Source organism: Eretmochelys imbricata, chromosome 18 (genome assembly GCF_965152235.1).
Source record: "Eretmochelys imbricata isolate rEreImb1 chromosome 18, rEreImb1.hap1, whole genome shotgun sequence".
Classification (NCBI taxonomy): domain Eukaryota; kingdom Metazoa; phylum Chordata; order Testudines; family Cheloniidae; genus Eretmochelys; species Eretmochelys imbricata.
Window position 1 is genome coordinate 17777142 of NC_135589.1, and position 20275 is coordinate 17797416.

The window sequence follows — 20275 nt, forward strand, 5'->3', positions numbered from 1 at the left end:
GTCACAATGACTTAAAGCCTTTCCACAGTTCCCAGTTTCACTGATTTCAGAGTAGCAGCCGGGTTAGTCTGTATCAGCAAAAAGAACGAGGAGGACTTGTGGCGCCCTAGAGACTAACATGTTTATTTGAGCATAAGATTTCGTGGGCTAAAACCCACTTCATCAGATGCATGCAGTGGAAAATACAGTAGGAAGATATATATATATATATATATATATATATATACACAGAGAGAACATGAAAAAATGGGTGTTGCCATAGACACTATAATGTGATGCATGTGACCGATGAAGTGGGGAAGTGGGGGAAATAAGCATGGGGAAATAGTTTTACTTTGTGTAATGACCCATCCACTCCCAGTCTTTATTCAAGCCTAATTTAATGGTGTCCAGTTTGCAAATTAATTCCAGTTCATCAGTCTCTCGTTGGAGCCTGTAAAGTTATCTTCCAACTTGATTTTACAGAGGGGATTTTTACCTTTTTTTTTAAATAAAATTCTTCTTTTAAGAATCGATTAATTTTTTTTTCAGTGTCCAAAAATCCAGGGATTTGGATCTGTGTTCACTTCGTAACCAATTGGTTAGGATATTATTCTCAAGCCTCCCCAGGAAAGGGTTTGGGGGGATATTTTGGGGGAACAGGAACTCCAAGTGGTCCTTTCCCTGATTCTTTGTCTAAATCACTTCGTGGTGGCAGCATACTGTTCAAGGTGGAGTTTGTGCCTTGGAAAAGTTTTTAACCTAAGCTGGTAAAAATAAGCTTAGGGGGTCTTGCATCTATACCCCAGAGTTCAGAGCAGTTAAAGACCCAACTACAATACACAACTGATTTTTGCTGATCCCCTGGTTAGTCACTGTGGGCAGGCTACCCTGTGTGTTATGAAGCACCATCTACAGTGCTGCACACCTTGGATAACTTTATATGGCTTTCCCCTATGGGAATTTCACAGATGAATCACTAGAGTTGGGAGATGGGGTCTGAACAGTGCACAGTGATGTATGGGATAAGAACATAAGAACAGCTACACCAAAGGTCCATCTAGCCCAGTATCCTGTCTTCTGGCAGTGGCCAATGCCAGGTGCCCCAGAGGGAATGAACAGACCAGGTAATCATCAAGTGATCCATCCCCTGTTGCCCATTCCCAGCTTCTAGAAATCAGAGGCTAAACAGAGGATCACCCAGGGAATGGCACTTTCAGGGAATTCACTGTAGTTCTGGAACAGGATTGTGTTGCTAATTGTGTCAAATACTACACAGTGCTTTCTTTGCACAGAGTGCATTAAAATGCACACTAGTACATTTGAATAGTCTGTGCTTTTATGTTTTGTCACTAGGAAATTGAGGCAGGATATAGGGGAGAGTAATGAAAGAAATATGAAAAGGAGTACTTGTGGCACCTAAGAGACTAACCAATTTATTTGAGCATAAGCTTTCGTGAGCTACAGCTCACTTCATCGGATGCTGTAGCTCACGAAAGCGTATGCTCAAATAAATTGGTTAGTCTCTAAGGTGCCACAAGTACTCCTTTTCTTTTTGCGAATGCAGACTAACACGGCTGTTACTCTGAAAGAAATATGAAAATTTCAAAGTGAAAAAAGCCTGGAGAATAGAGGTTTTTGCTTTTTGTTTCAAATATTCAAAACTGGTCCACCTTTTGGGAAAAAATGATGGGAAATATCCATTCTTCATTTCAAAATCAGAGTGAAAAGGAGCCTGTTATTCACTCAGAATTGCTCTGTTTTGAGGAATAAAAAATAATGCGATGTTGTTGCAGGAATGTCGTGAAAATTAAATTTCTGTATCACAAATGGCCCAAAAAATGAGGTGCAGATAACTTTTTGCTTGAAAATGTCACAGAAAAAAATGTCACCACTTTCACACAGTTCCAGTCATGGCATCTGTATGTAAATAAAGGAGACCTTTTCCTCTCCAATCCCTCCTGTGGTTCTCTTCTCTGCAGCCTGGACATCGGCTGATTTCAGTGGGACTGCTCTCAGTCAGTGAAGTTAAAAACGTGCACAAGTCTTTGCAGGATAGGGTCCTTACCATGAGCATAGAACTTCCACTGATGTCAAGAGAACAGAACAAGAACAGAATGTGCAGAAGAGATCTATAATGCAGATAAGAGATCCACACAATGAATCAGGGAGGATTATTTTGCCCTTAAAGTATAAGGGAATATGGAGTTCAGTCACCTTTAAAGAATGACATCCTTGCTGCAACAAGACAATACTAGGTAGTAGGAGAGATAATTGGAAACATGTGATAATGATGGTATATGGCTGGGAAAACAAGGAAAAGGAAAAGATGATTAGGGCTGAAGAGCAGAGTTTATTAGTTAATTCAGGTGAATGGTGCAGTGGAAAAACAAACATTGGTGACGAGTCCTTTTCCTGGGAAAAGTGTGCTGAAGATATGGTGGAAGGAGAGACGGAACTGATAAAGGTTATGACTGTGTGGAATAAAATTAAGATCTGTCTGGAGGAGACAGCATTTTAAGACATGCAAAAATTCCCTGAAGAGGCTGCTCAGGTGCCTGCCTGCTTCTCAGAAGCATGTATCTGAGGGCTCGTCTACATTAGAAATGCTACAGCAGTTGCGACGCTGCAGTGCGTCTGGTGAAGACGTTGTATGCCAGTGGACGAGAACTCCAACAAAACCACCTCCACGAGAGGCAGCCAGTAACACTGTAGGTGAGACAAGCTTTCCTGCCAACGTAGAACTGTCCACACCAGCGCTTAGGTCGGTGTAACTTACGTTGCTCAGGGGGGTGGCTTATTCACACCTGAGTGACATAACTTATACCAACATAAGTGGTAATGTATACAAGCCCTGAGTAATTGCAATGGATGCATTACAACATATGAGATTCTTCCTGACACTTTAATGTAACATGAGACTGATATGTTTGGACGCTGGCTTGATGGAAGTTTCTTTGTTTGGAAGTATGAGTGGATTTCAGAAACATTATGGCATCCATAGGGAGAATAGTTTGGAGGTGCCAAGATTTTAGGATGCACCCTCAGAATGGAAACAGTTGGTAGAATTATCCTGTAAGCCTCATGAACTGAAAGTGCTTTGTGGATCATGGCTGGGATGTGTCATTGACTGAGACATTTACCTACAGGGACACCAGGGTCATGGGATTGTTGCTCATGGAGGAAGTGCTGCATTCACTAAGTGTTGAGTAACCTCTCAGAAGTCAGTGGCTATGCAGAATATATCTAAGTGATGTAGATATGAAATTAGGGATTACTCCATGTGTCCTCACCAATGTTCCCTCTAATTTTTGACAGGTTGTTTGCGCAAAAAATGTCTTCTGTGCAAATTGTTGTGCTTCTGTGCAAATTTTTGTGCGCGTGGTGTTTCGCCATATGCACAGGGTTTAGGATCTGTGTGCGCGTGAACACACGCACAGCTTAGAGGGAACAGTGGTCCTCACACTTCCCCTCCATCACTAAAAATAACAAGATAGATGTTGCTCTCCAACAATTAAAGAGTCAAACAGGATCTACATTTCTATTAAAATGAGAGTGGGGCCTGAGGCAGGAAGTTCAGGTCCAAACTTCTCCAAAAGTACAAGGAGGCTTGGATCTGGTGACCGTGTTTGGACCCATCTTACAAAGATGCGTCTGAACTTCTGAAGTTCAGATCCAGATCTGGATCCAGATCCAAACTTCTCCAACGTTGTGGAGGGAAGAAGTTTAGGGTCCAAAGAGATTTGGAAACAATGATCCAAGCCAGGGCCATATTTAACAAATAGGGGAGAAGTCTTTTGCATATTCCACCTCTTCACCCATCCACATCTCAGCCCTACCCTTACTCACATGAGTAGTTCCACTGACTTTATAAATGTTGGACCTGATGCTGGTCTGACTTGCACTGGAGTAAATCAGGAGTAACTCTGTTGAAGTCAGTGGAGTTATACTCCTATAAAACCAGATGAAAGTCAAACCCAGTTACTTAATTCAGTCTGATCACATGAGTAAGGGCTACAAGATCGGGCTCATGATAGTGATTTTAATAGAGGTACTTGATCCAGTAAAATGTAAAAGCTGTGGCAAAAGAGAACACATCCAAGTTTTTACAGGTAGATTCCAATCTCTGATTTCATCATGTACAGAGAGACCTGTTCCGCTTAAGGTACTTTGCATTGTTGGACTGATGTGAAGTACCCAGAATTTAAAAGATTCCCAGGAACATTGTTGTATATGCAACAATGTGTTTCCTGTTCAAGAAACAGTTCCACAGATGTGAAGTTTAACCTATGAGCTTTAAGCTTCTGCTGAAGTGTTACGTGAATGAATGCCTGAGGGCAACGGGCTATACCTGGAGCTATTTAGGGGATTGAGCAGAAAGAGTTGGGTTGGGAGCAGAGCTCTGATAATATGAATTTAAAGATCATATATTTTCTTCACATCCACTCCCAAGCTCTCTCTCTCTCTCTCTAGGTTAGATAAACAGCCCCACCTACATTAGTGGCATAGGGCTTGATCTTGTGAGGTGCAGAGTGCCTTCAGTCTCCATGGAAGCCAATGGGAGTAGAAGGTGCTTGGTAACTTTGGGAGTGGAAGATGCTCAGCACCAGACAGGATCAAATGCATAGCAAACCAAGCCCATAAATAAACCTGCCTTTTGTGATTACTTAGGTCCTAACTCATCAGGATATGTTTCCTTCACATTCATTATTGTACATCTGAGTCAGATCTCTTTGAAACATCTGATGTGACAGATACATGTGGCAAGCCCATGAGTCAACAATGCGTTCAACTGATAAACAATGGTGCCTTTTATAGTCCTTGATAAACATGAAGCTTCACAGTGCCTCCAGAGAGGAAAGTAAGGGTTATTTTACAAAATGGGTAAAACTGAGGCACAAAAGTAAAGTGACTTGTCCAAGGCCACAGAGTCAAGAATAGAACCTAGAAGCCCTTATTCTTAGTTCTCTGCTCCAGTCACAAGACTATCCAGGGGTTGAGAAGGGATTAGTTTCTAATTTTCTCTTTATGTCTCCTAGTCATAGTCTTTCCCCCTAACCCTTGGGTCTTCTGTCTTTTGCATATTGTTATTAATTATTATTATTATTTGTACTAGTTGTGCCAGAGGCTCCTGTAAGAACTGGATTCTTGTGACATTAGTTACTGTACAAACACACAGTGTGACCCAGTCCCTGCCTGGAAGGACTGACATTCACAAATACGTTACATGTTTTGTACCCTTCCTAAAAAAAAAAAATCTAAACAAAGAAACTCAAATTGATTTCAAAACCCTCCTGCTGCTGATGGAACACTGGGAACTTTGGAAAAACATTCCATATGGAAGAATATTGTGTTTGTTATAATTTGGATTTACTGCCCCTTTTTCATTTATGGATGTGACTCAGGAGTAATTCCATTGAAATCAAGGGAGATATTGTAGGGAAGGTAAGATCAGAGTCAGGTGCAAGTTCTGTGTGCCCATGAAGTCACTTGCTCAGGTTGATTAAGTGAAAGTTTTTGGTGCATGCTGTCATCATCAGGATTGTCACATTCCCAGAAACCATTGCAATGCCACAGACCAGGGTAGAGAATGAGTCTGTGGCAGATGAAGGGGTGAGAAGCAAATTCCCTGTTTGCATGCCAATGTCCTGAGCTACAAAGATTAAGGACAGGGAAATATGTGAGAATAATTGGAAAATTACACAGTGCAGGGCCCAGTTCAGGCCTGGTGTCCGCAGGTGCCTCCTTATTAACTTGCACCTGCTCATACTTAGTCTGAACTAGTCTTGCAAAGCTTACCATGGGCTGGCATTTGGGTTCCTTTTACATCTGTACAGGGACATAGGAGAGAGAAAGGACTCACTCTCCCCACCTTGCAGAGGCCACTGTATGGCTACCTGTGTTGCGGCTCCAGGTCTGCAACTGGAAGGGAAGAGGCAGGGAATAGACAGAGCTATGGTGCTGCCAAGTTATGTGCTGGCCTACTTTGATGTCTGGCTCTGCAGAGGGAGTGGGCTACACCTGAGCAAAAAGTACCACAGATTATTCTCTCCCCCATCCCCCCCCAGGGAATCTCACCTGGAAGAACACCACGCTGAGTCTTACCGCTGCTCCACTGTCCTCCCTCTCAGAGCTTCTCATGGAGCACTTGTCTACATGCCATCCCCTAATATGGCTGCTTGTAAATAGCATGTTTAATGGAAGGAGCACAGGGGTGGGGGCCAGGAATCCTGAATTCTAGTCCTAACTCTGATGGGCTAGGTCACCGAGGGTGAATCACTTCCTGTCTTTGTGCTTCTGTAAAATGGGGGGAATGAGCCAAATCCTGGCAGGTGCTGAGCCTCTGAAATTCCAAAGTGAAAAGTATTAATAAATAAAATAATTAATAATGTTGGTGCAAGCTAACAAAAGCATAATATATAGGGTCAGCTCCCCAGCTAGTGTGGATCCATTGCAGTTAAAAGAGCAGAGCTGATTTACAGAAGCTAATCTGACTCAAAAAGTTTAAAATGTCCCTTTAATAGCAGAGGAATCAACCTTTACACTGATTTTCTTTGCTATTATATGTCTGTGTCAGAAACCCTGATGGTTTCACGCATCCGATGAAGTGACCTGTAGCTCATGAAAGCTTATGCTCTAATAAATTTGTTCATCTCTAAGGTGCCATAAATACTCCTTTTCTTTTTCCTGATGGTAAAGTAAGTTTTGCATGTACTAATTTGAGGTCTTCACACCATAGTCCTGCAGTGAAGAATCAAGGCACTCCCTTTTGCATTTGGTTTTCAGTTTCCAGCAATGGCCGCTTGTGTTGGGCTCTGCACCATGAATGAAAGTCTGGTGATATAGTGCAAAAGGCAGAGATGGGTATGGTGTGAACACAACCTGGGCAGCCCATCATCCTTGAGTCCAGCTTTGTCAAGCAGGGCTTATCTATGTGGGGACACTCAGAAAATTAATCTGAATTAACGAGTGTGTTAATTTAAAGTGGTTTAGTTGAACCCTTGTAAATTGTGTGGCTGTAACTCAGGTTATCTGTGAATTAAACTAAACCGAATTAAGATTACTTTAATTCTGAATGAAAGTGTCTAAACAGAGGTTTAATGCAGTTTAATTTATCCACTTCTTCTTCACACTTCAGTTAATTCAGATAAATTTTGCTGAGTGTCCCCATATAGATAAATCCTCAGTTCCTCTGGCTCTGTCTACACTTAAAATGCTACAATGGCACAGCTATATTCACTATCGGGACAGGAGAACCTCTCCTGTTGCTATAGTTAATCTACCTCCCTGAGAGATATTTGCTAGATTGACAGAAGAATTCTTCTGTTGTCCTAGCGCTGCCTACTCTGGGGGTTAGGTTGGCACAGCTACATCTTTCACACTCCTGAGAGATGTCGCTATCCCAATGTAAGTTTTCAGCGTAGACCAGCCCTCTGTGCCTTTGGCCAAATGGTTTATCCTCTCTATGCTCTACTTCCTCCATCTGTAAAATGGAGTGACTACTATTTACTGTGGGGCTGTGAGAATTAATTATAGTATTTATAAGGCAGTGTGTCAGTGCTAAATAGTGGCAATATTATTGCTCCCTGGACCTGTGTTGCGTGACAGTAAGGAGAAAATGTTTTTAAGATGTCTCAGATCACGTACGTTCACACAGAGTGCAGTAGTAACAGGACTTTACTGAGCTCTGCATTATTTTGAGACCATATTAATGTTTGCAGAGGTTAGAAATAGGCCTACCTCATACCCCTTGGTTTGGACACACTGGCTTGTGGACCTGCATTTGGATCTGATTCAGAATTTTGCAACCCCAGATCATTTCTAGGTTTTGCATCTGTTAAGCCTGTTTCTGCTCCTGTTGAAGTCAATGGCAAAATGGATTTCAATGTGTGTCTGAGAATTGGGCTCTGTTGAAACTAACTGGAACACAGAGTGCTTCTCATGGGGCCCAATTTCCTTGGTAAATTCTGACAATTCAGTCTTTTGAGTGGTTATTCTATGGACAGCTGCTGCCACAATTGTGGAACATTCCTATAGGATTTAACAGATTGCTAATCTTTCTATAGATTTTTTTTAACCAGTCTACAGGCTTTGATAACTGGGATGTCTGGGGGAGATGGTGTAAATCTTATGCGAGGCCTGCCATATCCACAGCAGGTCTCCAATGTGAACAAAATGTTGGTAAAGAAAGTCAGTAAGCCAGATCCATAACTTCGGGATAAGGGTTAGTTCTAAGGGCAGTGTTGGTTGGGCTAGGGCACTATGGTTTAAAAGTAACATAGAAAAACTCCACAAGTTTTCAGAATAATTTTTATAGACCTTTGAGTAATTGAGTAATAGAATCATACAGGTTTTATTGCTGTTACATTCTACAGGAATTTTCCATGAGGACCAGGACACACACCCCAGGGCATTGGAGGAGGAGTTAGAAACTTATCTTATCTTTTGTAATGCCCCATTATCTAACCTCTCATGCCAAAAGTTCACAATGACTTTGGTCCATCTCTTGTGGAGCATTTCCCATTTCAGTCAGCAGACAGGTTTCAGAGTAGCAGCCGTGTTAGTCTGTATCCGTAAAAAGAAAAGGAGGACTTGTGGCACCGTAGAGACTAACAAATTTATTAGAGCTTAAGCTTTCGTAAGCTACAGCTCATTTCATCGGATGCATCCCATGAAGTGAGCTGTAGCTCATGAAAGCTTATGCTCTGATAGATTTGCAAAAAAGAAAAGGAGGACTTGTGGCACCTTAGAGACTAACCAATTTATTTGAGCATAAGCTTTCGTGAATGCATCCGATGAAGTGAGCTGTAACTCTCAAAAGCTTATGCTCAAATAAATTGGTTAGTCTCTAAGGTGCCACAAGTCCTCCTTTTCTTTTTGCGAATACAGACTAACACGGCTGTTACTCTGAAATCTAATAGATTTGTTAGTCTCTGAGGTGCCACAAGTACTCCATTTAGTCAGCAGACAGTCAGATATCCAAAAGTCCATGAATGTGACCATCAAGTACCTGTGCGCCTTCAGGCACTCAAGTAGTTAACTTTATGTCACCACATGGAGTTAGAATAACAATGGACAGTGTTCAGAAGGGACTTTTCAAAAGGCTGATCTCTCTGGGAGCACACTGTTGTGCAATTTCAGGGTGTAAAGCAAGCCACTTGGCTGATAAGGCAGCAGTCATTGTTTTAAAAGCCTTCAGGTCTGAACATTTACATATTTACCCTTTATTGTTAAGAGACATTACCTTACCCTTGTTCACATCTTGTATTCTTTCCTCAGGGACATGCTAGAAGAATACAAGCCCCTACAGAGGAAATGGAGTATCATCACCGTAGATTAAATACAAATATCCTGTCTTATGCTGAGTGTACTGAGGAGGCTTAGGGGTCAGGAATAGAGGAGTGAAGAGATCTTCTGTCTCTCATTCAAGCAGCAGGGCAGGATTCTTAGTAAGCACTCAGAAGAACATAAGACCCAGGGCCTCGCTTCCATACCAAGCATCCAAAGAAAGTGATGTACACTACAGCCTGCATCAAGGGCTAGTCAAAGGAGCATGTGCTACTTTTCTAAAGGAAGGTAAACTATGCCAAGTTGTTTGTCATCCCATCTCACTCGGTGATGCTCTGATTTGTGCTGATCTAGTGGCTCAGGTCCCAGTTAGGATCCCTCAGAGTCTACTCCACACCTCTTCCATGCACCTCCATCTTGTTAAGATGTGGTTCTTCTTAGCCCAGGTCTGCACTACACACTAAGAGCTTGTCTACACTTACATTTTATAGCGCTCTAACTTGCTGGCTCAGGGGGGTGAAAAATCACCCCCCTGAGCGCAGCAAATCTGAGCACTTTAAAGTGCTAGTGTGGACAGGCTCCGAGCGCTGGGAGGTGGATTACCAGGAGCGACCACACTCGCACTTCAAAGTGCTGTCGCGGGAGCGCTCCCGCAGCAGCACTTTGAAGTTTCCAGTGTAGCCATGCCCTTACTTTGGTATAGCTACAATGCTCAGGGGTGTTAAAAATCCACATCCCTGAGTGACATAGTTACACCGACCCTAACCCCCGTGTAGAATGGCAGGAGGAAAAAGCAGTACAAAATTATTTTTGTCACTAAACTCAGCAGATCTGTCTCTGAATCCAGACAGGGAGCAGATCTGTTAAATAGGAAGATGCCTTTTTTACAAAATCACTCTAGGACTGCTCTTTAAGACTAGCCTGTTCAATTAAAGAAGTAAAGCTATTAATAGCCCAATAAAGATAACTGCTAGGGTAAATACCTCAGGAGATCAGCATATTACTAACTGCAGACACGCATTATGAAAAATCTTAACAGGGATGCTATCAACATAAAGCTAATAAAAAGATTCCTCACCTATGTTACTAAAAACACCAAACATTTGTATTAAAACTGCAACAGTTTTAAGAATCTGATTTATTGTTCACTCTTTATGTTGCTTGTTTAAGACCCAGCACTGCCAGTAGGATGTTGCTTTAGGCACATGAGTAGTCCCAATAACTAAGCATGTGTGTCAATGTTGGCAGGATTTGGGTCTTGATTTTTGCTCTTCAATAAGCCTAGACAAAGAAACCAAACTAGTCAAGCCCACTGTTGTTTCTACTCACTTTCTGATTGTCATGTGCTAGCAAGAGAGACAAGGTGGGTGCGGTGTTTTTTTATTGGATTAACTTCTGTTGGTGAAAGATAAAAGTTTTGAGCTACACAGAGCACTCTCAGGTGTGGGAAAGGTTTCAGAGTAGCAGCCCTGTAAGTCTGAATTCGCAAAAAGAAAAGGAGGACTTGTGGCACCTTAGAGACTAACCAATTTATTTGAGCATAAGCTTTCGTGAGCTACAGCTACAGCTCATGAAAGCTCATGCTCAAATAAATTTGTTAGTCTCTAAGGTGCCACAAGTCCTCCTTTTCTAGGTGTGGGAAAGGTACTCCAAGTGTCACTGCTAAATGCAAGATGGAACAGATTGTTTAGTATAAGTAGTTAGCACATATTCTAAGGGACCATTCAAGGTGAAGTGGCCCGTTAACACCTCAGCAGTCATAGAACAAAAAAGAGGGGTTAGTGGGTTACAGATTGTTGTAATAAGCCATAAATCTAGTGTTTAGCAAAGTTGTGAATTTAAGCGCTCAGGCTCGTCTTTTAAAGGTATAAACTGTTCCTTTGAGGATGAGGACTGAGAGGTCAGCTATGCAGTGATTGTTCTGTGAACAGTGTTAGCCCACAAGTGATTTGGTGTTTTTGTCTTTTTCATTTTTCTGTGTGAGTTCATTCAAGAGTGCAATGATTATCTGGTTGTGTTTCACCCACATAGTTCTTGTTGGGGCGTTTGATGCATTGGATGAGGTACACCACATATTGTGATAGGCATGTGTAGGACCGCTGCATCCTGAAGGGTGTGTTGTGAGGGGTAATGATCATTGCAGCAATGGAGATATGTCTGCAGGTTTTGCATCTGTTGTTATGGCAGGGTCTGATACTGTTTTGAGCTGGTGGATCCTTGTCCGGGGGGGGCGGGGGAGCTTCCAGCTGCTGCTGAGCTTGGCGAGGTTGGGGGGCTGTTTGAAGGCCAGAAGAGGGGTTTGGTAAAGGTTTCTTTCAGGATGTGGTCCCCATGATAGGCCTCTATACAGTTTGATTGCATCTTGAAAGCAGTGATTTTTTAATCACGAAAGCTTATGCCCAAATAAATCTGTTATTTAAGGTTATTTAAGTCTTTAAGGTGTCACCAGACTCCTTGTTGTTATCCTGAAAGAGTTAATTACTAAATAATGCTTAAATAGTGCTGCAAATGTACCAGAGGGAATTGATTTTTTCCCCTCTTGAAACTTTCAAAAATCATATCACATGCTTTCTGCACCTGTTGGACAGGCAGCATTGCATGTAAACAATTTCCTGTCAAATGGCAATAATAGGAGATCTCAGGGTGGTATTTTTCAGGAAAGAGTAACTATGTGTGCATCTCTCAGATTTCATTTGATTAGGTGGAACTCCAGATTAGATCCAGACCAAGAAACAACTTTGCAACCCAGCATATGGTTTATGGTAAATGTATTATTTTTGTATGCCAGCCAGTTACTGTGGGATTTTATTCTACACAGGAGCCACTCCTGTTCTATTTTTGGCTGAGTGCTGCTTCACGTGAGGTCTGGGAATGTTGCACAAAACACTTCCTGCCACTCACTGAGGCAGGAAAATATTTCAGACTGTCTTCAGGGCCCAATCCTCCTCCTGCAGGAAGCCAAACTGCATTTAATTATCGACTTCCAGAGACATATGATCCAACCCTTGTTGTATTAAGTTGATATCTGAATGATTGTTGTTCTTTAAGTGCTATACAGAAATCCAGTGGTATCTCTTTTGCCACACATATCATAAGTTCACTGACTCTTATTGGGAGTGCACCTGCACAAAGCAGCTGTACTCTGTGATTCTGACATACTAAATGCCTCATCCTGCAGGCTTTGATGCACATTTAGCCTTTAATCATGTGAGTTGTCTTATTGAAGTCAGTGGCTTACATTAATTGGAGCCAGTGTGATTGCTCACACTTGCTTGTAGGATTGGGGCCTAAGAATGCAGCCTGATACTGCACACTTGGAACCTGGTTTTATGTCCTTAATCTGTTTTGTTCACATTTTGCAAATCACGATTTGGTGCAGACAATGAGACGACACTGGTCAATTACCCCTGCTCTTTCAAATCAGCTTCATCTTCCGGTTCTCATATGTTAGCATAAAGCTGCCCTGTTTGGGATTCTAATACCCTCGGGCTGATTGACCTGATCCAAAGCCCACTGATGCCAGCAAGAGTCTTTCTCATGGGTTCCAAAGAGCCTCACAAACTCCTTTGTTTCTCTGTAAAAATATATATATAAAATATTTCCATGCCTGTGTTTTTAATCCCCCTCTTCTTTTCACCTTTTTAAAATATAAGCTAAATCTTGGACCTTAATTGCTATCCCCTCTGCATTCATTTATTCAGGTATTAAATCTAATCTAAACCCTGATTGGAACCACATAACGATTTGCATCTGGCCATTAGTATTTCAGTCCTGCAATTTACAGGCTGCTGGATGATGCTGCAGACATAGCTCAAAGCTCTTTAATTTAGACTGAGCAGGGGTGGATTGGGCGTCCAAGTGCCTGGGTTCTATTCTTGGTTTGTCTCTGGTTTACTGTAGCTTAGAGAAGTCACTTAAAAGGAGCTGATTAGGTGAGGTGCTAAGCACCATAGGGTATTATTGACTTCTGTTAGAATTGGGGGTGCTCAGAAGCTGTTAAAATCAGCTCCCCAGTTTCCCTGCCTCAAAGGTGTGTTGTGGAGATTAATTAATTCATGTTTGTCAAGCACTTTCCTTGGAGGACAGGTTCTGGGGACCTACGCAGTGTTACTATTCCTTCTGAAACGATAGATATTGTTGCATAAGCCGTTTGGATTGGTGCTGGCACTAATTATAATAGCAAAACAAATGTTTTGCATTATTGAAGTGTTAAACCTCAGGCTCTGGGGAAAGCAAGAATGATCTCTTTTTAAAACCCAGGGACTAAATTAATCCCTAGTGGAATGCCACCAAAATCAAATTGCCAAACTCCTATTGACCTCACTGGGGCCAGAATTTCACCCCAGGATTTTCTGTTGCACAGCACTGTCTCCCAGTGGCATATGGTCAATGCCTGGTGGCTTTTGAAACTCTAGATTATTAATCTAAGTACTGTAAACTCCATTTGTCTGTCAGGAAAAGCCTTAATGGACTGCATTAGAAACCCCTTGTGAAAATTCTGACGCCATCTATTCAGTGGGATGCTTTCTATGTCCCTAAAATTCACCTCCTCTCTGTATCCTGAGAAATCATCCCTGCCTGGGATTAAAAGCATACTTGTCAAGAGCAAACATTTAGCCTTCAGAATGCACCAGATTGCACAAAGAAGCAAATTGTTTAAAAAAATCCCAGGAGCGTAAAACCCCCGTACAAGGTCTTTGCTTCCCCCTCAGTTATAACAGCTGAACATTGTGCTGTTCTATTAATATTGACAGTGGGCAGATCCTCAACTGCTGTAGATTGGCATAACTGCGCTGAAATCCAGGAGCTCTGCTGGTTTACACCAGCTCTGAATCTGGCTCAATATATCTGTCAGGAACAAAGTTCCATCAAAGTCCATCTCAGCATCAGTTTACCCAATATTGCTGCCTCCCTCCTCAGTAATAGAGAAAACCTGTTTTAGGCTTTCCAGCCCCTCCCTCTCCTCCGTGCAACCCCTGGTACTGAGGGAATTATGTGCTATGTGCTATACAAATATATACCAAAAGATAGTCCTTGCCCCAGAAAGCTCTACATGACAAGCAGGACACGACAGGAGGACAAAATCGACTAATAGGGTAGGAGGATGAGGTCACAGAACTCACAGGACTGAACACAAAAGCAGAAGTCAGAGCTCATCAATTGCTAGAAGATCCTCCAAAATTTCTTCACAGTCCAAAGTCATGTTGAGTCTTTTCCATCAGTCCCTTCCTGCTCCTCCCCCAAAATTCCTATGCCTCCTCTTTAAGCTGATGTTCTACTGAAATCAGGTATGTCTGGTAATACAAGAGGTACATGCCTGCGGTATATGCATGTCCCTCATACATTTGGCAGTAATCAACTTATTAAAGTAGGTCAACTCATGGAAATCTCATTATGAACACATAAATGCTCAGCCCTCTGCAGTAGCTGGAAAGGCTAAGGATGAACAATTACTTTGCTTGTGGCTTTAAGTTGTCCAAAGTGTGGTAGATCCTGGAGGTCTCCTGGCAGCTGTCTACAGCTGTGTTGTCAAGTGGGACGAAGGTTGGGAGGGCAATCAAGAGAGTGAGGAAGGTTTGGGGTGGCTTATTTCTTCTATCTCATTTCATAACAAAGAGGCTTTTATATTGCAAGGGGAAGAAGTTGGGTGACTGTCTGACTTTATAAATATGCCTTAAATGTTTTGTTTGCAGAGGTATTTTAACTGTGTTGGTCACAGGATATGAGAGAGACAAAGTGGGCGAGGTAATATCTTTTATTGGATCAACTTCTGTTGGTGAAAGAAACAAGCTTTCAAGCTACACAGAGCTTAGACCTGAAAAAGAGCTCTGTGTAGCTCAAAAGTGTGTCTCTTTCACCAACAGAAGTTCAGGAAAAGATATTATTTCACTCACCTTGTCTCTCTTGAATGATTAGTGTAAGGAGAAAAGGGTGAAACTGGACTAATGTGCTCACATGGCCGTTGGAAGGGAAAACACAAAGTTCTTTGTGCTACCAGTGTTCTCACAAGCCCTGGTATGTGTTATGCTGTGAATGGCAGTGACAGGTTATTCCAGAATAATGTACTGTGAATGGCAGTGACAGAGGTTATTCCAGAATAATATGCAGACCAGGAGTATAAATGTCTCTAAAAAGGACTTGGAGGGAATTTAATGCTTGTGAAAAGTGCTGGCTGCTGATGTGTTCTGTTTAACCACAGAATAGAAATAGTGACAGGACAAGATTCCTTTACGCTACCCAGCCAACACACCACGCCCATCTCCCAAAGCAATCACCTTGCTGGGCAAGAGAGGAGTCCAATGTATGGGGCCTATTCAATTCCAGGGTTCTCTGCTGAGGCTGACAGTGTGATGTGACCAATGGGAAATGCCCTGAGATTCACAAAACATATTGGCACACTGACCAGCGATCGGATGATAGACACTTTGGGTCATTATTGCCTTACGCTGAATACCAACTAGTATTTAGAGGTGAAAGGTTCTGTACGTCTGGCTAACTCCTCACCCCCAAGCCATCTCCCTCTCCCAAGAAGATGCACCTCTTTTTATAGCTAATATAAATGTTTTTCTTTTTCACTGGCTTTTTAAAATCAGAAAGCATTGCCCCATATACGTAAAATGAGGTAATCTGTTCTTCATGTCTTTCAGAAATCTTCTCCAGTACACTGCCTAATGCTAAAGCATTTCTCTTCCAGGGGGATAATGTATCACTGTAAAAGATTAGCAGTAAATAACAAGAAGATGTATGATACTAAACACAATTCAGTGAATCTCAGCAAAGCTATGAAGCTATCACAAGGATGAATTTACTGAGAGGATGTATCCCTCTCTCTATACTTTCAACGAGTTCAGGGTGTATTGTAGCTGGACATTTAGTAAAATTCTCTGTTTCTGTGACTCTGGCATCCCAAGTTGTACTCCCCAGTGGGTCAAAAGTGGAAGGGGCATGAAGCAAGGAGTAAATTCTCCATTGCTTGGCATTTTTAAATTGCCACTGGATATTTTTGAAAAGACAACCACAGATGCCAGGGTTGGATGCAAGAAATTGCTGGGTGACATTCTCTGGCCTGTGCTATGCATATAGGAGGTCAGCCTGGATGATCAGAATAGTTCCCTCTGACCTTTTTTATGGGCCAGCTTCTCATTAACAATCTGGCCTCTTTAAGACACTCAGGTGGTACAAAGGAGCCAGAATCTGGCCATAAACAACAAGTGAAAAGTTACCCTTGTAGAGGGGAAAGTGTCTCTGGAAAAATTGTTGGACTGGTTACTTTGCCAGCCACTTCCATGCCTCCTGGCTTAGGCAGCATGTTAAGGAATGGAGGAGGTGTGCCAGGGGCAAGCGCATGGTGCAGTATAGTATAGCTAAAAGCTGCTCTAACTTACGCCAGAGCCAGGCTGACTCAGAATCAGAGTTTCATAATGGACACAGAGCTCAGACTCTGGGGAAAACTGAGCCCTATTAATCTCAGAAAACATGCCGCACAGACCAGAGTCTGGTTTCAGGTACCAGTGTAGATATGGAGTAACTCTAATGACTTCAACAGAGTTAATATGACACAATTTAGATCAGACTCAGGCCCCACATCTCTTTTATTTATAAGTCCAGTGCATGTACTGGTTCATAATGGGCATGAATTGACAAGAGACCATGGAATACAACCCCTTCATGAAGTACATTCCAAGGTGCTGGGCAGAGAAAACCCCCACAATCCAGCTGAAATGAACATGTGAACTAGAAATAACAGAGAGGAGGGAACTAAGTTTTCAAACTTGCAGATTGAAGATCACTAGTACAAATATCACAGCAAATCCCAAAGTCCTTGGTTACACAGCTGAATTACTTTACTCCTGTAAGTAAGCCCATTACTGACATTAGTGTTTGCAGGATCAGGCCTTATTCATTTTTTCTTGTTCATCATTGGGCAACACTCACTGTATACTAGAAAGTATAAGGCTGAGGGGACTGAACCAAAGCCTGCTTGAAGTCACTGGGAAAGTTTCCACAGATTTCCAGTGGGCTTCAGAGAAGACCCTAGATGTGTCTGTGAATTAGAATAGCACCTGCAGTCTCACCAGTTACAGTGGATTGAAAATACATAATGCTGTTTAAGAACCTAGAAGGGCTTTATGATGGGTCCAGTGGCTAGAGCAAGGGTGTGGGAGCCAGGACTCCTGCTTTCTAACCGTGGCTTCATCACTGAGTTGCTGTGTGACGTTAAGCAAGTTGCTTTATCTTTCTGTACTCCGGGTATCCCATCTCTAAGAAAAAAAAAAAAAAAAACAGGGATAATGATCTAAGGGCTTGTCTATACATTAAAGTTGTTCTGCATGAAGGCAGGGTGTGAATTCAAAGTGGAGTAGCCATGCCTTGAGTTTTATAAAGCACATTGCTATCTGTGGATGGCAATTGGTATAATGCAAATTATTGCTAGGGTGACCAGATAGCAAGTGTAAAAAATCAGGACGGGGGTGGAGAGTAGTAAGCACTTATATAAGAAAAAGCCCCGAATATCAGGAATGTCCCTATAGAATCAGGACATCTGGTCACCCTAATTATTGCTGTGATTATCATCCAGCATCTGGCAAGGATGGGGTTAAAAGCCCATCTCCAGCAAAAGAACTGCAGCAGGTGTTGGCCCCCTTTGCTGATGGATGGTCACATGGCTGGTTTCAGCTAAAACTGCTAACCTCATAGGGTAGAACTTATGGGTCTTTAGGAGGATCTAAACAACTGCTAATTGACCTAGGAACTGCCTGAACTATTAGACTTGTTCAGTAGTTGGATCTGGGGTGGAACTGCTTTCCCACTGCAAAGGACAATACTGAGGTGTATCTACCAGTAAGAGTGTAAACAACAGAAGTTTGACTGTTTTTTTACCACTAGGGCACCTGACTGTGAAATGTATGTTCTGGGCTAAAATAAGACCCTGATCCTGCAGTCTCCTACATGTGAGTGGATCCCCACCTCCATGATGACCCTGTGGAAATCAATGGGGCTCTGCACAAGTGTTGAATTATGGGAGAGCGGAGGGGTGCCAGGGGCAGGAGCATGGAGGAGCTAAGCTGAGCTCTGGTAAACCTTCACTGCTCTCTAGAACTACCTTGGCTCTGGACTTTGTAGGATCGAGGCCCAAATATTTTTCTTGTCTGGCATGTGCACTGTGGGGTTTCACTTTTGCCATTGGCTGGTCATGGCTATGAGATTTAGGTCCCAGTCCTGAATAGATTTCATTGGGTTCTACCTGGATGGTTCATTCTGTAAGATCAGGCCTTTTTTTATTGCAGGGTAGTGTGGGGCTGTAGCATTGACTCTGATAGGATATAATTTGCTTTCATTTCTTTATTTTTAGAAAAAACAATGATGCCTTTCTTTATTGGGAAAAGAAAATGCCCATGAAGGATGACTTGCACTTTCTCAGGAGGGTGATGACACTTGTGTGAACAGGTAAGTGGTGGGGTTGATGGGGGAAACCCTGGTTAGCTAACTCCAGCACTTGTGCTGGATGGAGTTCTATGTGCACTTCCCTGTTGTTTTTCCTCTGTTAATTATTTATTAAATCTATGTACTGAGCATCATTCGATAAGGAACTGGGGCCAGTTCCAAGACTACGATGTATGGTATTTGTGCAGTTTTCATGTGCCCATCTCTTGTGTGCATGAAAGGCATTTGCACAGCTGTCTAATGTTCATTAGGGTCATTTTGTCTTGTTTCCCTTCAGTCATCAATCATCCTCTCCCCTCTACTTCCAACATGTAGCAGAGGGGCACACCAGGAATGAAAATAGAATGGGCAGGACCAAGAAAAACATTTGCTTTAGAGAAATGTGTCACTTAAATGCACAAGACAAAAGGAATTTGCATGGAGCCAGGGTGAAAAGCTGGGCTTGTCAATAACATACTGTTGATTGCTTCTCTGAGCAGCTAGGGATGTCTGAGAGATGGTGTCACTTAAACAGTAAAGCAGTGGCATTGTGGCTTAGGGGGGATGTAGAAGGTAGCAAAACAAGGGTGTGATGGAAAATAACTAACAATAAAATTCCTATCTGCTTGGGATCCCCCAAACCTGTTCTGCTACTTAAGATTCTTGACATTGTGCCTAATCCTCAACATGCCATTTCAAAAGGTAAACCTTGAAACAGGCCAAGCAAAGAAGCTCTTTCATCTCTGCAGTGTTTGCTGCCAGGCAAATTTGGCTCCCTTAGCTGCTGTGTTGCCAGCGTTCCCATGCTCTTGAGGTTTTCTCAGATGGAAGCACTGAAAAGATACACCAGTTTCAGAGTAGCAGCCATGTTAGTCTGTATCCACAAAAAGAAAAGGAGGACTTGTGGCACCTTAGAGACTAACAAATTTATTTGAGCATAAGCTTTCGTGAGCTACAGCTCACTTCAAGTCAGGAGTAACTCCACTGTATGAATGGAGTTACACCAGTGTGAAACTGCTGCAAAAGAAGAATTAAGCTGAATCACTTTCTGGAGGGGACTGAATCGGTGGGTCTGATTCTCCATTGCCCTGCCCTTCGTGTACTCACCTACAGCAGTGCAAAATGGTACATTCTGATGTAGTAGTGTTTTACACCTACTGTGCACTGGTGTAAATCTCTATGTAAGGTGTGGGTCAATAGAAAATCAAGCCATGGAACTTCCCAATTCCACTAAATGGTGGTTTCTCAGGCAACTTTTAGACTAACCCTAAAAATGTGTATTTACAAAAAGTTCAGCAGGAGGATTAACTGTTTGCTGCTAGGAGGTGTTCTGTAGTTCCTCTATAAACAAAGCCTGTCATCTGACTAATTTTGCCGTGCAACAGAAGTGGGAAATTGGATGAGATTATTAAAACCAGTTTCATGCTCCAGAGTGCAGAGATGTTGGTTGGTTGGCCTTTGAGCTGTTACTGTTTAGGATGAATGCAAAGCCTATTATTTATTATTAACCCCTTTATTGCACTAGGGCTAGAGTCCATCCAGGACAGGGCTTCATAGTGCCAGGCACTGTGCAAACATATTTGTT